The 16528-nt window shown below is 40.8% G+C and overlaps 1 protein-coding gene across 6 annotated transcripts in view; it reads left to right on the top strand.

Annotated features, from left to right (window-relative positions):
• RAI1 (retinoic acid induced 1) overlaps window positions 1-16528 on the top strand; it is a 294145-nt gene that overhangs the window by 114181 nt on the left and 163436 nt on the right. The gene's annotated exons all lie outside the window — the stretch shown is intronic.

The following is a 16528-nucleotide window of genomic DNA, read 5'->3' as shown; positions in this document are numbered from 1 at the left end:
TTCACTTATAAAATATTGTGTATTAGAATTACATATGTTAGTATTTTATCTCATCAGCATGTGAGAGGTTTGGAATCCCAGGTTGGAATTTCTGTGCTGTTTCTTCCTATCTCTTTAATTTTGAATTTAATCTCTCTAGGTCTCAGTTTCCTCATATGTAAAATGAAAAGCTTTTACTAGATGACCTTATTTGTGATTCTATGGTTTCAAGCTAAGCTTAATGAGAGTAGAGACCCTGTTTCCTCTCAATTTTGGTCAAAACTACTCAAAAGCATAATGTTCTACATATGGGAGGCATTTAACCAATATTTGTTGTTTCTGCTTATATTTATCTGGTATTTTGTTGAGCAGTTGTGGGATATGATGGCAATCAGGGTTATTCAATCACTTTTATTTGCACTCATTCTATTACTGACCCATTGCCAAGATGGGTTTCCTACTATGAACTTTCTTTCTCTGGTCTGGGAAGTATATGGAATTATAGCAAGAAATGACTTACAGACCATCTAGTTTAACTTATTCATTTGACATACAAGAGAACTGAGATCCCAAGAGTTTAAGTTCTTTGATGAAGGTCTCACATCCAGCAAATCTCTGACAAATTTATCCATAATTCTCTTCCCACCCCTTCCTCTAACCCCCACTCCCACAACTCTGAGCCCTCAACTAGAGATGGCAAAACACTGAAGTTGTATATCTCTTTCCTGGGATACTCTCATCCATGAGCTCCTCCTAACTGTATACCCATTAAATGTGCACACATTAGCAAGGCTTGGAAAGTAAACATTTTTAAGTAAAGAAAGTTATACTTAAAAAGCCAGATGTTTCTGGTGTCAAGAGATTTCAGGATACCATGAGGAAACCTGAGGGAAGAAAGGAAATAAAGAATACCTGTCTTGGGTCTCCAAGCTAGGGAGATTTCAGGATGCTCAATCCTGTCATCCCTAGTGCCTAATTACACCCCACCCCAGTCTGGCTCCTCAAAGTCTTGGTGCCTATTTCCTCATGGAGGTGGCCTCCATCCTCATTCTCACTCTCTCAACTCTGACCCTCTAGTTTCTTCCATCTTCTCCCTGTCTTGTATCTAGGTTGACTAACTGGTATTTTTCAGGTACCACCAGGAATGTAGCTAATCTTCACCCAAATAATGCCAATCTCCCTTTCCAATTCAATCATGGAAAGTTCTTCACACTTCATAAAAGGATAACAGGCTACAGGCATATATTAACATTTCATCATCTGCCCTCTAACTTTCTATGATTACATCAACTGATCTGGAGGACTGAGACGTCAGGGAAATCAATCGATCAGAAAATATCCTGACCAGTTTCTCCCCATTGTGTCATATAACCCTCTATTCAATGCATAAATCCCCTTCTAGGAGTCCTTTATCTTGTTTCAACATGGGACTCATGACCTCACTGTGGCAACACATTTTCCATTTTCAAACTATTTTCATTTCTAGCAATGAGGATGAGTTCATATTGTACCATCCATACTCCATTATCTTTTTCAGCTGGTGATCAATGGCAAACATGTGTGGCACATCTGAACTGCTTAGAAATTCAAGCTATGGCTATAGACAGAGAAAGCTAACTGGCCCATGAGGGCACACACGTCTGAACTTGACCTCATTATATTATATTATATTACTTTGACCTTGACCCTTGTTATAACCACTAGGCTAATCAGCCTCTGAGCTAGGGCTAGCAGCAGGAAGATTGTTCTGTGGTAGTTCTCCAAGCACTGTTTTTTCCTAAGGTAGTTAGTAGAAATCACCAGAAAGAAGGGGAAAGAAAGCACTAAAAAGCAAAGAAGGCATGCGGATGTTCAGGTAGTGGTAGTCTGGGTAGGAAGACTATTCACCAACCAAATCCAGAAAGTCTCCTATCCAAAGATAGAAACTGTAACATAGCCAGGGCATATCATACATCACACTGACAGGCTGAGGTCTCTGGGACAAGCAGTAACACAGAGTCTGGGTCTGAAAGTATGTCAGTGTAGGCGATGTCCAGGAGGGTGTATGGATGTGGGTATATAACAAGCTCTGAAAAATATGTGATAATAATTGCTGACATTTATATACATTAAGATTTCATTACCTCAGTTCAGCCACCGCAAGAAGAAAAAACTAAGGGCATTATTAGCCACATTTTACAAATGAGGAAACTAAGACTTAGAGGAAGTCCAGTGGATAGAGAGAGCACTGAGCCTGGTCCAATCTCAGACACTAGCTGTGTGACCCTGGGCAAGTCAGTTAATTTCTATTTGCCTTTGAGGCAGCTTAGCCAGGTGGTGCTGTGGATGTGCTTGAAATAAAAACAGTTTGAAAATGGAAAATAGGCTGCCCTGGGAGGTCATGAGTCCTGGGTGGAAACAGAGGTTTAAAGGACTCCTTTAAGGGGATTCATGCTCTGGATCTGGAGTCAAAAAGACTGTGTTCAAATGGTCTCAGACACTGATTGTGTGACCTTGGGCAAGTCACTTAACCCCTCTTTGCCTCAGTTTCTCATCTGTAAAATTAGAGAAGGAAATGGGAAACCACTCCAGTATCTTTGCTAAGTAAAATGGTCACAAAGAGTTAGATGTGGCTAAACAAATCAACAGCAACAACAACAAAAGAGTTATGTTATACATTCATATAGATGTAATATATAGGTATACATGTGTAGATGTAGATAAGTAACTGTATATATATGTTTCCTCCCAGGCCTTAAGAACAGCCTCCCGTGTGTCTTTGCCTCCTGAGCAGCAATTGCTTCCAGGCCCCTTTTGTCCTCTTCACAAAGCCAATGGCATGTTTAAAATTATGGATGTGGTTGGGGGTGCAGCTCAGTGGAGTCACTCCCCCTGGGGGGCAGAAGAGAAATTCCCCAGAGAAAGGTTCACCACACCAAAATGGCAAACAAAGCATTTGGCAAACAAAGCGTTATTGTTCTGAGCCAGTTGGACAGGGTGGGTGAAACTCCCTGTCTGGAGACACAGAGAAGGGAGGGAAGAAGAAGGGGGAAGGGTCGTGTCAGGGAATTAGGCGGAGCCTGCCAGCCTGGTAGAAAACATGTTCAGGCACTGAAGAGGGGACGTGGGAGAGTGGAGAAGGCCACTGGGCCAATTGGGAGAGCTGCATGAGCCTTCATGGGGTTTGGGTGATGCCAGGTTTGGGGTGGTGAGCGGGGAGGGGCATGAAAGAACTCTCAGCATTCTGAGCCCCTTCCCTCCAGGGGCAGGACAGGCTCACCACTCTCTCTGTCAAAAGATTCACTCCTGTTCCTCATGTTCAGGCCGATGCTGCAGTGATGTCACTGGCACCACCCCACCAATATTTACTCCTTGTCTGAGACAGCTGCACAGGGCTGATGGCCCAGGAAAGTTGGCCCTGGGCCTGGGGCAGGGAATGGAACGGGGCCACCTGTCTAATTGCCTCTTCCCAAACAGCAAAGTGACCCATGCCCAGCGCCACCATGAGTCTGAATTTCAGACACAGTCATCCCTCCAGTTCCTGGAGCTGGCCCATATCCTCTGGCCAGACCCCAGGCCGAGTACCTTCTGGAGCCCAAATCAGCAAAGAGGGACCATGGGGAGCCACTTGGTTCAGACTTTCTGTAGACTCTGGGGGTCTGGAGACTTGGGGATGACCTGGTTGCCAGAGATCCATTCCTGGATGTAAATCTCTTTACCCTGTAAACCTGTGTGTTTCCTGGTTAGGAGAGACTCCCCCCAAGATCCCTGGTGTCCCTGAACTCTCAGCTTACCAGAGAGGTCCTAAAGATCAAGAGACTTTGTCATATGCTGAAAAGAACCTTAGGATAAAGAGCTAAATTTCAATCCCATAACTTGTAGTCTAACTTTTGTTAAGTGAATTTATGTCTGATTTTTTAGCTTCTGAGATATCCCCCTTTGTAAAAGTGGGAAAGGGGAGGAGATAAAAGGACAGGAATTTGACTATATGAGCCTTTCCAATTCAGACATTCCATCAGGTTCTAATTCTATGATCAGCTTGCTGTGTGACCTTGGGCAAGTCCCCATCAAGCTCTCTGGGCATATATTTTTTTCATTTATAAAATAAGTAATAGCATAAGCCCTGGAACTAAAAGTCCTAACTTCCTTTTGATCTAGTGGATCGGGTCCTCAGAATGTAACTGCTAGACTAAAGAGTCTAGGGAACATTGAGGGCTAGAGGGTTTTGGTTTTCTTGGATAAAGACTCATGAGCTCCAGCCAATGTGATTTCTCCCAATGATTATTAGTTGACGCAAATTAGCAAGCAAGACAATTAATTTTGAGAAATGGAAATTTACTAAAGTGATAAAGAGCAGTTGATACAAAACAACCCTACCTACCCCAAACCAAGGGCATACTTCTCCCACAAGTATGGGACATGGACACAGGCCTTTATTTCTCCTTCATGAAGTTCTTGAGGGTTGATATTAAATTTCTGCTAGTTTCGTTCATAGGGTCCTGAAGTTTTCTTAAATTATCACTTCCGCATCTCAAGGGTTAGGGATACCACACTCCTCTCTCCCCTCCCTAAATCTGGAAATCACACATAAAAAATTTTGGCCCTCCCCCCATACCAGAGAAGATGTCTGAAGTATTTTGGTATTAGAAAATAAAATGTGTTGATCTTTTACAAGATACATATTTTTTATGCATTTCTGAGTTTCTAAACTTTTTTACTGTATTTTCTGTTAGCCTTCAAGTGGCATCTATGGCTTCTGCTAAACTCCCAAAAAATTCCCATTTAATTTCTTATGCCAACTTCCAATACATCAAAACCATGATGGGGAAAGTTGGGATGTGGAAGGGATAACTGTAGTTGGATAATGATAGTTAGAGGCTGATAATCTTCTTAATAGTCATTCCCTGACAAATGTATTGTACCTCAGTTTCCCTACTCTCCTTGGGTACTTAGCCGTTTTTGCTTAGAGAAGAAATAAGACTAATTTATTTTACGTTTTCAAGGAATATTGGGAGGTTATATTGAACTATGATTCTTACGACAAAAAGAGACCTTACCAAATTAGCTCCATTCACCTACCTCATCTCCCTTTAATGAGACAGATGGTCAGGTATGGTCAGTAGCTAGGGGCTAGGGTTAGGGATTAGCATGAGTCCAGGGGTTCAAAATCAGTTTTATATTCAAGAAGAGGTACAATCCAACTGAACTTGGTCTTATTAACCAACTTAATTAACCAACCTAAATTAGGATTTTAATTTTCCTGGAAATTTTCATGCTGTGCCCGAGCTTTACCTTGTATCAATGAGAGACCAATTTCTGTTTATACCTTGGATCCTGGGATTATATCTCTGAGATAATGCCTGGGTTGCCTGGGACACAGGGAAAGGTGTCAGGGAAGAAAGAGTCCAGGCAGAAGCTTTGGCAAGGTTTGCTACAGAAGAAATCCATCCACATCTGACCAAATCACCCAGCTTTGCTCTGTCCCAGGGCACTGAGCCTCCTAAATCCTCCGTCTCCAGTCATATTTCATGACACTAACAAAGAACACAGACCAAGCCTGGAAGGAAAGAGGGGATGGTTGAAACGAGGGATGTCCCTCATTACTAGAGACTGACAACTGAGAGAGGTATGGAAAGGATCCTCTCTGGGGTCAGAAGCTTTGGTCACCATTCATTAGCTCTCTGCCCTCCTCCCCAATCCCTGGCCCTGCGATGTACCACCTCCTCCTTCCCTTAACCTGGATGAGTTAGGATCAGGACCATGCATCATCAAGGGATGTAAAGGTGGCAAGAAAGACAGGGTCCCTGGAATTGAGCTGAGCAGAGAGAGATGCAGCCAACATAGGTCCAGAGTCGATGATTGTTTCCTCAGGCAAAGCTACCTCATTCAATTGAGAGAAAAAAAGACAAGCACATCCATCTTCCTTTTTCTCCTCATTCTCTCTCCCTTTAATCTGTCTCCTCTTTCTTCTTTTCCCTTCACTGTCCTTCCTTTTCATTCTTTCTGTTTTCCCCACATTTCTCTCTATATATTCCATTCTTTCTCCCCTAACCATTTCTTCTTTTTTCTCTCATTTGTTCTCTTTACCTTCTCCACCCAAATCATTTCCTTTATCTTTTTTAAATTTATTTTTTCTCTTGCTTTAATTATTTCATAATCATTTAATTATTAATCCTGAACTTAATATTCAACAAAATATACTGCTATAAACATGATGATTAAAATAGTATATAAAACTATAGTATCCAAATTATAAATTAAGTATTTTTTAAAATTTTAACAAAAGAGAAACATTCTTTTTTGAGTTTGTGTGTCTCCGCTTGATCTTTTTCTTCTGCATATATTTTTTTTAAAGATTTTGCTGTTGCATAGCTATAGACAATATATAGCTAAGTCCTGAAATTCCCCAGAAATGATCAAATTGTTCAAATTTGCACTGCCTGTTTTTCATTGGACTGGAACCAATTACTATATTTTCATAATCATAACTTAAAATATTTCAAATTTAAATAAATTAGTCACATCAGGGGATTCATTTTTTCAGACTAGTTGAAACCTCTCTGTATAATGTTCTGATTCTGCATGTTTTCTTCATTCTACATTACTTCCTATATCTTCCTCGATATCTTTATATTCCTCATATTTGTTATTCCTTTTGGTGTAACAATATTTATTAGGTTTGTATACTACTGTTTGTTCAGTCATTTCCCAATCATTGGACACATGTGCTGTTTCAAATTTTTTGCCATCAACTAAAACCATTCTGCATGCTTTTATACAGATAGGAATTTTTATTCCTTTATTTAAAATTTTAAGTATAGCCCTAATAGAGGGGGTCTCTGACGCAACTTCCATTCAATAGACATTTAAGTGCCTACTTTATATAGATACTGAGGATACAAGAACAAAAGCAAAATATTCCAGCATTCAAAGATATTATGTTCTATTGGAGGTGTGCAGCATGTATATTAAATATATAATATATACTAAGTCATCTTGATAGGGAGAAAGTATTAGTAATCAGGAAAGTTTTTGTGCAGGAAGTGGGAACTGACTGACCTCTGCTCTGAAGAAACATGGTTCAGATGAGAGTACATTCTGGACTTGGGAGTCACTTGGATAAAAGAAACAATGAGAGATGGAATATTGAGGATGGAGAATAACTAGAAGGTCATTTTAACTGGAATGAAAAATGTGTTAAGTGGAGTCATAGGAAAGAAGATGAAAGGTAGCTGAATTGTGAAGGGCTTTAAATATCTCTGGGGAATTAGTATTTTATCCTACAGGCAAAAGGGCACTATTGAAAATTTTTGAGTAGTGAGATAGTATAGTTGGTAGCTATTTAGAAATAGCTTGCAGAAAAGAGAGAGTAAGAGGCAAAGAAATCAATAAGGAGGCTATGACAATAGTCCAGGTGAGACTTGTAGAATTGGGGAGAAATGCAAAATCTATTGTGGAGACAGGATTAATGATATCAGAAATGGCAGTTAAGGAAAAAGAGAAGTCAAGGATAACTACAAAATTGTGAATCTGGATGATGAAAGGAGGGATGATATAAATTTAAAAAATGGAGAAATTTAAAGAATAAGTTTGGGGGGAAATATAATGAATTTAAAGGGCACAATTAGTTTTGTAACTCTTATTATATTCTCAAAAAGATTGCAATAATTCACAGCTCAATCATTGTCTTATAGAACACCTACTTTTCCACAGTGCCACCAACATTGAATTGTATCATTTTAAAGAATAACAGTCAAGTAAATAGTTGTAAGGGAGTTCCTCGGAGTTATTTTAATTTATAGTTCTCTGTTTATTGGAGAATTTGATCATTTTTTTCAGGGAGTTATAGACTATTTGTTTTTTCCGTTAAAAATTTCCTGTTTATATCCTTTAACTTATCCATTAGGGGATAGATCCCTCTTCCTTTCTCTCTCTTTTTTTTTCAGGTTTTTTTTTTTTTTGCAAGGCAAATGGGGTTAAGTGGCTTGCCCAAGGCCACACAACTAGCTAATTATTAAGTGTCTGAGACCAGATTTGAACCTAGGTACTCCTGACTCCAAGGCCAGTGCTTTATCCACTACCTCACCTAGCCGCCCCTTTCATTTCTCTTTCTTTCCCTTTCTCATCATCTCTATTTTTGTCTTTGTCCATTCACTCTCTTCCCCTTTCTCTCTGTCTCTTCTTTCCTTCTCTCTGTTTCATCCCCTGCGTCTTCCCTGACAGAAGACTCAATACTGTGCAAATGTAACCCCCAAAGTCCCAAAGCTCCTCTCCAGCTCTCAGTTTCAGGAAGGATTTAAGCACCTTTCAAGACCATTTAGATTCCAGTGCTGAGAAAGGAAGGTGATCATCCCTGGAGAATTCCAGAAATAGTAAGCTGGGTCCAAGTTGTTTTTTTTAAATATCAGTTTGAAAATTAACCTATACATACCACCCCAAATATGAAAGCACACTCACCATCTCAGGTCTGTCCCCTACATCTGCAAATGACCAGGCTAAAAGGTCCCAGATGGCTTCTAATGACACCTCCCACCATGCTAAAACAATGGTAATGGTTAAAGAAAGAAAAGCATTGGGCCTAAAAGCATTCCCTTCACCCAGTCACAGCTGTGCCAACATTGCTTAGTGCTTATTCCAGTAACCTCTGGCCACATGTAGACAGGGGACATGTGTCTCACACGAGATCCATGCCCAGTAGGGTGGGTTGGTCACCATCCCCCCCCCCCCCCCATTCTTTGCTTTGGGCTAAGTGTTTAAAGCAACAACAAACAGCTATTCCCATTAGAGGTAGCTGGAGCCAGCCATAGCAGGGAACTGGGGAGCACACGTGACTGATCTCTTGGAAAGCATGGCCTGGGCCCAGGTGGTCTCTGTTCTTTGAGTCGTCTCCTGTGGTATTGTCTTGATTCAGAGCTAAAGCTGGCTCTGGCCATCCAAGAACTTGGTGAGGCAGCGGAGGTCAGTCTCTTGCCATCAGTTCTGAATAAATCTCAAACTGGAGGAGGCTCAGCTCTAGAGGAGCAGTGTGATATAATGTAAAGAACTCTGGACCTGGGTTTGGATCCTTGCCTCTAACATTTACTGTTTAAACTATCTAAAAACTTTACCACACAGTTTGATACCTTTATGGATTGCCCCCAACTGCCTCTGATGAAGTCTAGAGAACACCTAGACTGACTGAGCAAACAGATTAGTTATGTCCCTGTGGGGTTTGAATAGCTAAAGCCTAGGGGCAGAGTTTCAGTTTGGTGGAGTCTATCTTAGGAGCTTTGATATGGATACCCCTGGGCAAAGGAGAGATTTTACTTTCCTTTCTTTAACCCATTGTTCAAGTTGTCATCAGCTAAACTAGAGAAATTCCATCTAGCTGACCCCCAGAACTGCCAATGGAGGCAGTGAAGGAGGATGAGACCTCTGCAAGAGATGAGAGGGGAAATTCTTTTCCTCCACCCTGTTCCATCAGGCATGTAGCTTGGAAGGGAAGTTATGAGCATCAGTAGGAGATGCTTTCTCTGGGGAGCTGAGACACACAAGGATAAAAAGAGACACTCTAGGGAGGAAGTAGCTTCAAGGAGCATGGACCTTGGCAGCAGAAAAGAGTCAGGCCATGGAGTGGATCCTATCCTGAAAACCTAGCTGAGAAACTGAACCCGTGCAAGTTTCATGAAAACCCTACAAGAAGGGAAAGGATTTCCAGGTTTGGTTGTAACAGGAGTTGGGAGTTGCTTTTGACACATATGTGCCCTGAATATATGACTCACTTTCCATTGTACTCTAAGACTTAAGCTCACTCTCCCCTGAGCACTGTGTGTGTGTGTGTGTGGGGGGGGGGGGGTTGTAAATACCATTCTAATATACCATCTTGGCAAATGCCTTTGCTGTCGCTCCTAGCTGACTGTTAATGGGGAGCACAATAGTAAGGTACAGGGTTAGAAGACTGTACTCACAGGGTACCCCCCTGTTGAACCTGAAATAGCAATCACCCTCTGGGATCTAGCTCTCAGGGATGATTGCAAGTTAAGGAAGGGTGTTACATAACCATTAATTTTAAAAATTCTAGCCTGAAGTTCTAGTCCAAAGAATATGTTCTTCCTTTCCATTTTGAATAGTCTAATGCTAGTAAAATCTAGGAGAAACAAAACAACCTGAGCCCAATAAAATGTAGATGATGTCACTATTATGAGCAACTCAAGCTGCAATCCTACTGATCAAAGAAGAAAAAGAACCAGTAGAATTATCTTTAGACAAATAATACTATTTTATCTATACTCACATATGTTTTTAAAGCCTGGCTTATACACTATTTTCTTTCAACCACCTCGCCTTCTATGAGGCTGACAGATGACAGAAATTATTAAACCAATTTAGAAAATGGAGACATTGAGTCCTGAAATCATCTTGAGTTGCCTAGAATCACCCAGTTAGTTAGTGTAGAATTGGGACTAGAGTATGAGTTTCTAGGTCCCTAGGTAGGTCCAGCAGAAGAGCACTGGGGCTGGAGTCAGGAGGCCTTGAGTTCAAATCCTGTCTCAGATACTTACTAGCTGTTTGGCTCCAGGAAAGTACAGTTATTAAATGGGGATATAATAATAATAATAATAATAATAATAATAATAATAATAATAATAAAAATACCTACTTTTCAAGGCTGTTTCGAAGACAAAAAGAAGTGTTTGTAAAGCATTTAGCACAAGATCTGGCACATTGTTAGGGCTTTTCCCGGCCCACCCCTTTCCTGACTCCCAGCCCAGGGTATTTTGCAACTACCCCACCTTTTAAAGGGCTAAGCCTTGTCCCCAGGAATTCAAGTACTCATAGTGATAAATTAAATGCTCAGTTACAGAGGCTAATCTGGAAAGGTAAGAGGGAGCAACAGCTGACTTAATGGAAAGAACACAAGCCTGAGATTCAGGCACAACTCAGGACCTTCAGTTTTTTTCCCCTCTCAAGGCCTCAATTTCTTCATCAGATAAGTAAGGGACTGAACTGGATTCATTTTCTAGGACCCAGGTCATTTCCACTGCTAACAATCTCTGACTTTAAAATGGTAATGGGTCTCTAGTAGCTTGTGGAATATGACAAATGGAAAGCCAGAGAATAAATTCTTTGCTCAAGGCTTTTGTGACCCCATTTGGGGTTTTCTTGACTGAGATACTGTGGTGCTTTGCCATTTCCTTCTCCAGCTCATTTTACAGATGAGAAAACAGGGGCAAACGGGGTTAAGTGACTTGCCCTGGTCACACAGCTAGTAAGAATCTGAAGCTGGATTTGAACTCAAGAAGATGTCTTCCTCCTAGCTTGGCATTCTGTCCTCTGTGCCAGCTGAATGCCCAGAGTTATTCTGTAAATTAGCAATGATAGGATTAGAACCTGGGCCTCCCAAATTCCTGTCTAATGCACCAGGATGGCTCTCTGCTGTGCATGTCTGAATAAGAATCTGAAAAAGGCCTTCCTAAAAGGACAGAGGTTTATAGGGGAGTGATAGCATGTGAGGTGACAACTTTCTCTCTGCCCAATTTCTAAATAGCCACTGGTCACTAACCTGAGAAAAAAATATTTTAGGTCAGGTTAATAGTCATTCAGCTTAACCACCAAATTCACCTTTGGTCTGTCCCCTGTATGCCCTCTCACTCTTTCTGGCCCCAGAGCTGGCCTCTTTTCCATCCCTCATCGCCCATCCCCCTCCTTCCCACATCTGGAAACTCTGCCTCTCATCACCTCCTGTTGATATGGTCTCCTTTTAGGCCCCAGCTGACAGCACATCTTTTCTCCCTAAATTCTCTCCTTCTGTCCCTGTTTAGTTATTTAACTCCAGAAAGGCTTCTGGAGACAGATTTTCTATGAAAGAAGCTTTTCAAGTAGGACTAATGCAAACAAAGGGGCAGATACCTCCCAGTGCCTTTGCTCTCCAGGAGAATTCACTTCTGGCCCTTTAAAGTTGGGGATCCATCCTCCCTAGAATTCTCCTGGAATCAGCAAAAAGGAATGTCATTCCTCTCTGGTCATCCCTTTTGTGGGGACTAGTTAATAATATCCCAGGGGCTCCAAGCCACAAAAGAAATGGGAAAGGGGTCGGGGTAAAGAGGGGAAAATCAGGGGTCATAGTATCACTTCACCTCACTACCCTCTTAGTGGAGGGTGGGACCATGAATTTCAAATCTCCATTTAAGGAGAGAATCCCTAAGAGGATCATTTCTCACCCGGATTTGAGATTTTTCTGTTTTGTTGTTTAGTTGTGTCAGACGCTTCATACCTCATTTGGGGTTTTCTTGGCAATGATACTGAAGTGATTTACATTTTTCTCTGACTCATTTTACAGATGAGGAAACTGAGGCAACCAGGCTTAAGTAACTTGTTCAGGGACAATCCCTTAATATGTATGAGGTCAAATTTGAACTCAGATCATCCTGACAACACAGCTTGGGCCCAGCTAGCTGCCCCAGAAGTCAGTTGACATTTCTTCACTATGCCCCCTATTCAGATTCTTTCCCTAAATCACTTACCTCTTTTCAGCTTCCTTTTGTGTTTTGTCCTCCCCAATTGAGGGCAGGACCTAGCTTTCTTTTTTTTTTTTCATATTTGTATCCCTCCAACTCTTAGTATTGTTCCTGACCCATATTAGGCACTTAATAAAGGTTTATTGACTATTGACTATTGACCATAGGATTTAAAGCAAGAAGTCACGTTTTGTTTTGTTTTGTTTTGTTTTGTTTTTTGCAAGGCAATGGGGTTAAGTGGCTTGCCCAAGGCCACACAGCTAGGTATTATTAAGTGTCTGAGGCTGGATTTGAGCTCAGGTACTCCTGACTCCAGGGCCAGTGCTCCATCCACTGTGCCACCTAGCTGCCCAAGAAGTCACTTTTGAGACATAATATAACCCCTAATTTTACAAACCCAGAAACTGAGATCCATGATGGTTAAGTAATTTGGTCAAGAATCAAATGACAGATTTACATTTCAACTCAGGTCTTCTGGCTCCCTCTCTCCCTGTCTTTCTCCTCATTTTATCCTGATAGAACCAACTGAGAATTAAAGCAGAATCCCTGGTTCAGGTTGAAAAAAAAAATTAGAGGCCAAAAGACCAAGAATATCTCTAGCACTTGAGAGTAACTTAAAAGAAAGCTGTATTTTTCTAGGGTGGAGAGACTGTACCAGTGGCCTTGGCCTCATAGGGATAGACTCAGCTGGATCTGGAAACACCACCTTCTCATCCTGCTATATGCTATTCTTTCTAAACTCAGAATATTTTTTGGATCATGGAATGCCTATTTGTCTTAGAAGATGCAGATCAGGGCAGCTATGTGGCATAATGGATAGAGCATCAACCTGGAGTCAAGAGGACCTGAGTTCAAATCCAGCTCCAGACACTTAATAATTACCTAGCTGTGTGACCTTGGGCAAGTCACTTAACCCCACTACCTTGCAAAAAAAAAAAGAAGGGAGTGGCTAAGGTGGCGCTTTGGATAAAGCACTGGCCCTGGAGTCAGGAGTACCTGGGTTCAAATCTGATCTCAGACACTTAATAATTACCTAGCTGTGTGGCCTTGGGCAAACCACTTAAGCCCATTTGCCTTGCAAAAACCTAAAAAGAAGAAGAAGAAGAAGAAGAAGAAGAAGAAGAAGAAGAAGAGGAAGAAGAAGAAGAAAATGCTGCTGCTCCACTGGGCTTTATTCTACCAGATGCTACCTTTGACCTGTCCTTTCCCTCTCCAATCCTGGAATACACTCCATCCTAACTTCTACCTCTTAGAATCCCTAATTTTCTTCAAAACCTAATTCAAATGCCAACCATTTCTTAAATGAAGCTGTTTATGAGCCTCTAGTACATAGTATCAGCTAGATGGAAAGAGCATTGAACCTGGAGTCAGAAAGGCATGAGTTTAAAACTTTATTTGCTAGCTGAGTTACCATGGGTAAGTCACTTAATTTTTGACTCAGTTGCCATCTGTAAAATGGGGTAATGATAGTATCTAACTCCAAAGGTTGCTGTATGAACAGTGTAATATAATATTTATAAAGTTTATAAAGTCTAAAGTCTACATAAATATTAACTCTTATTAGGAGTACCTCCAAATTACCTTGGATTTCTTTTAAATAAAATTTTCTCTGTATACAGTTATCCTTTCCATATCAAGGGGGTTAAGGACAGAGTGCTTCCCATCCCCATCTGGAAATTCTGTGTTAAAAATTTTTGGCCCTCTTTGTACCAGAGAAGGAATCTGAATTATTATTACATTAAAAGTTGAACTATGTTGATGTTATACAATACTATATACATATTTATGCATTCCTGAGTTTCTAAACTTTTTTTGCATCTGTTGGCCTTCACGTGTCATCTGTGGCTTCTGCAAAATTTCCATTTTTAATTTCTTAGACTGACTCAAAATATATAAAAATCTTGATAAAATAAAAAGTCTTGATAGGAAGGGATGTCTGTATATTGCCTTCCCCTAGAGAAATCCCTAAAGAGATACTTGAAGGTTCATGGTGTGACAGGGTTAGAGTTCAGTCTGTGGCCTTGGGAGAGCAAAAGGCTTACTAAGCTAATCAAGGATGGAATGAGTGACTTTGATGTCATTTGCATCATGCTCTAACCCCTTAGGCTAACTGAGTTCCATTTGAAATTCTCCAAGAAGATCCTGATCCAAGTCATTGGATGAACCAAAGTTTCATGTCAAAGGCATCTCCCCAAGTCCCACCATATCTGTCTGTCCATTGATGTCTTTAGGATGCTAACACCACTGAAGGAACAAAAGGGAAACAGTCCTGTGAGGATAGCCCTGAGTCTGGATCTGTTTTTATCAGCTAAATCTGGAAATCAGAGATATAGAAACAACCATCTCAACTTGAGGTTCTATTTGAGGGTTTAGTCTGTGAAAAGGTTTGGCAAAAAATAGTTTGAGGTAAAATATACATTTTACCTAACAGAGGAAAGAGAAGGAAATATTTCATGCCTCCAAAGGTTGGAAGGTGAGATAGAAGATGGTGGAAAACCAGATCTGGGAGAAAAGCAATGTAGTATAATAAAAAACATTAGAGTAAGAGACAAGAAGCAAGTCCTGACTATTTTTGTCCCCTTGCCTGCCACAAACTGGCTGAATGACCTTGGACGAATCATTAACCTTCTTTGTGCCTCAGTTTCCTAAAGGCTGGTCTATATGATCTCTAAGTTTTCTGTCAGCTCTAGCAATCTGTGTTAGGATTTGGTCTATGCCTGTGGTAAAGAAGAGACAAACTAGAGAAGAAAAAGGAAGATCTGGTAAAAGCAAAGTACTGGAGTGCAGAATGACCCAATCTTCCACATATAAATATAGAAACATCTTAGATAATTGTGGCACCAGTATCAAAAATGGGAGAACCAGGACAGAGTCCTCACAGTCCCCATGTAGGCCTTTAGCTCTTCCCTATGTATTTGCTAACTCTACCATCAATACCTCTTGCCTTCCACTTTTTCCCCAAATTCAAATTTCTCCTATCTTTCAGATAATTATCTTGGTTCCTATCATCCCTTTGCAGTACCACTGCAATCCTTTATGAGTTCCCCTCTTTGGAACTCCCTAGTGTCTGTGCTACCCATAAGACCTATCTACACACTGACTCTTTAGGTATTTTAAGTATTTTAAGACCCAGTCTTTCTCCCCAGTATCTTTCATAAAACTGGGCACACAAATAGTTTGTGTGTCTAACTGAAGTGTCTAACTGTGTGACTAACTGAAGGTTAGTCAACCAACTTAGCACCAAGGTCTGGAGTTAAAGTGAGAAAGAACTTCATCTAACTAAGAAAACAAAATCATATTTAGGTACACATTTAGAAAAACTGCCCTCTTGTGTCCAACTCTCTATGACTCCATGTTGGTATTTTCTTGGCGAAGATGATGTGGTTTGCCTTTTTTCTTGGTCTCATTTTACAGATTAGGAACTGAGGTAACCAGGGTTAAGTGACTTACCCAGAGTTACAGTCAGTAAGTGTCTAAGGCCAGATTTAAACTCAGAAAAATGACTCTTCCTGCATTCCAACCCAGTGTTCTATTCACTGTTTCACATAGCTGCCCTAGGACCCTCTTGAAAAGAAAAGGAAGAAGAGATCTTGATTGGAATGTCCTCCTTTCAGACACAATAGCACCATTTGATTTCTACTAAAAAACTGCTGGAAAGCTAAGCAAAACTGAGGCAGTCAGTGAAGTATAGGCAGGTTAAGTGACCTTGCCCAGATCACAAAGTAAGATATTTCAGAACTTGAATTGAGTACCTCTATTTCCTTTTGAGTAGAAAACCACAACTGGAAGGGACCTTAGAGATAATTTAGTGCAACCTTCTCAATATGCCTCTTCCTTCTTTTTCCTGAGTCCTTCATATCCTAGGGGTTACTGGATTTGAAGGTCCCTACGGATTATTTTAAGGATTGGAGGCAATTTAATAAATATTTTTGTCGCTATTCCTCAGGAAAGAGTTCCCAGAGTGTCTCTTGTGAAACAGGGGGTCGGAAATGTAAAACGTTATAATGTTATGAAGATAATATGATGACCCGCTCTCCTTGCCCTTGTTATGAACAGTCCTGATCAGCCCAGAG

Source organism: Macrotis lagotis, chromosome X, assembly GCF_037893015.1.
Source record: "Macrotis lagotis isolate mMagLag1 chromosome X, bilby.v1.9.chrom.fasta, whole genome shotgun sequence".
Lineage (NCBI taxonomy): Eukaryota > Metazoa > Chordata > Mammalia > Peramelemorphia > Peramelidae > Macrotis > Macrotis lagotis.
This window is presented reverse-complemented; position numbering and strand designations above follow the sequence as displayed.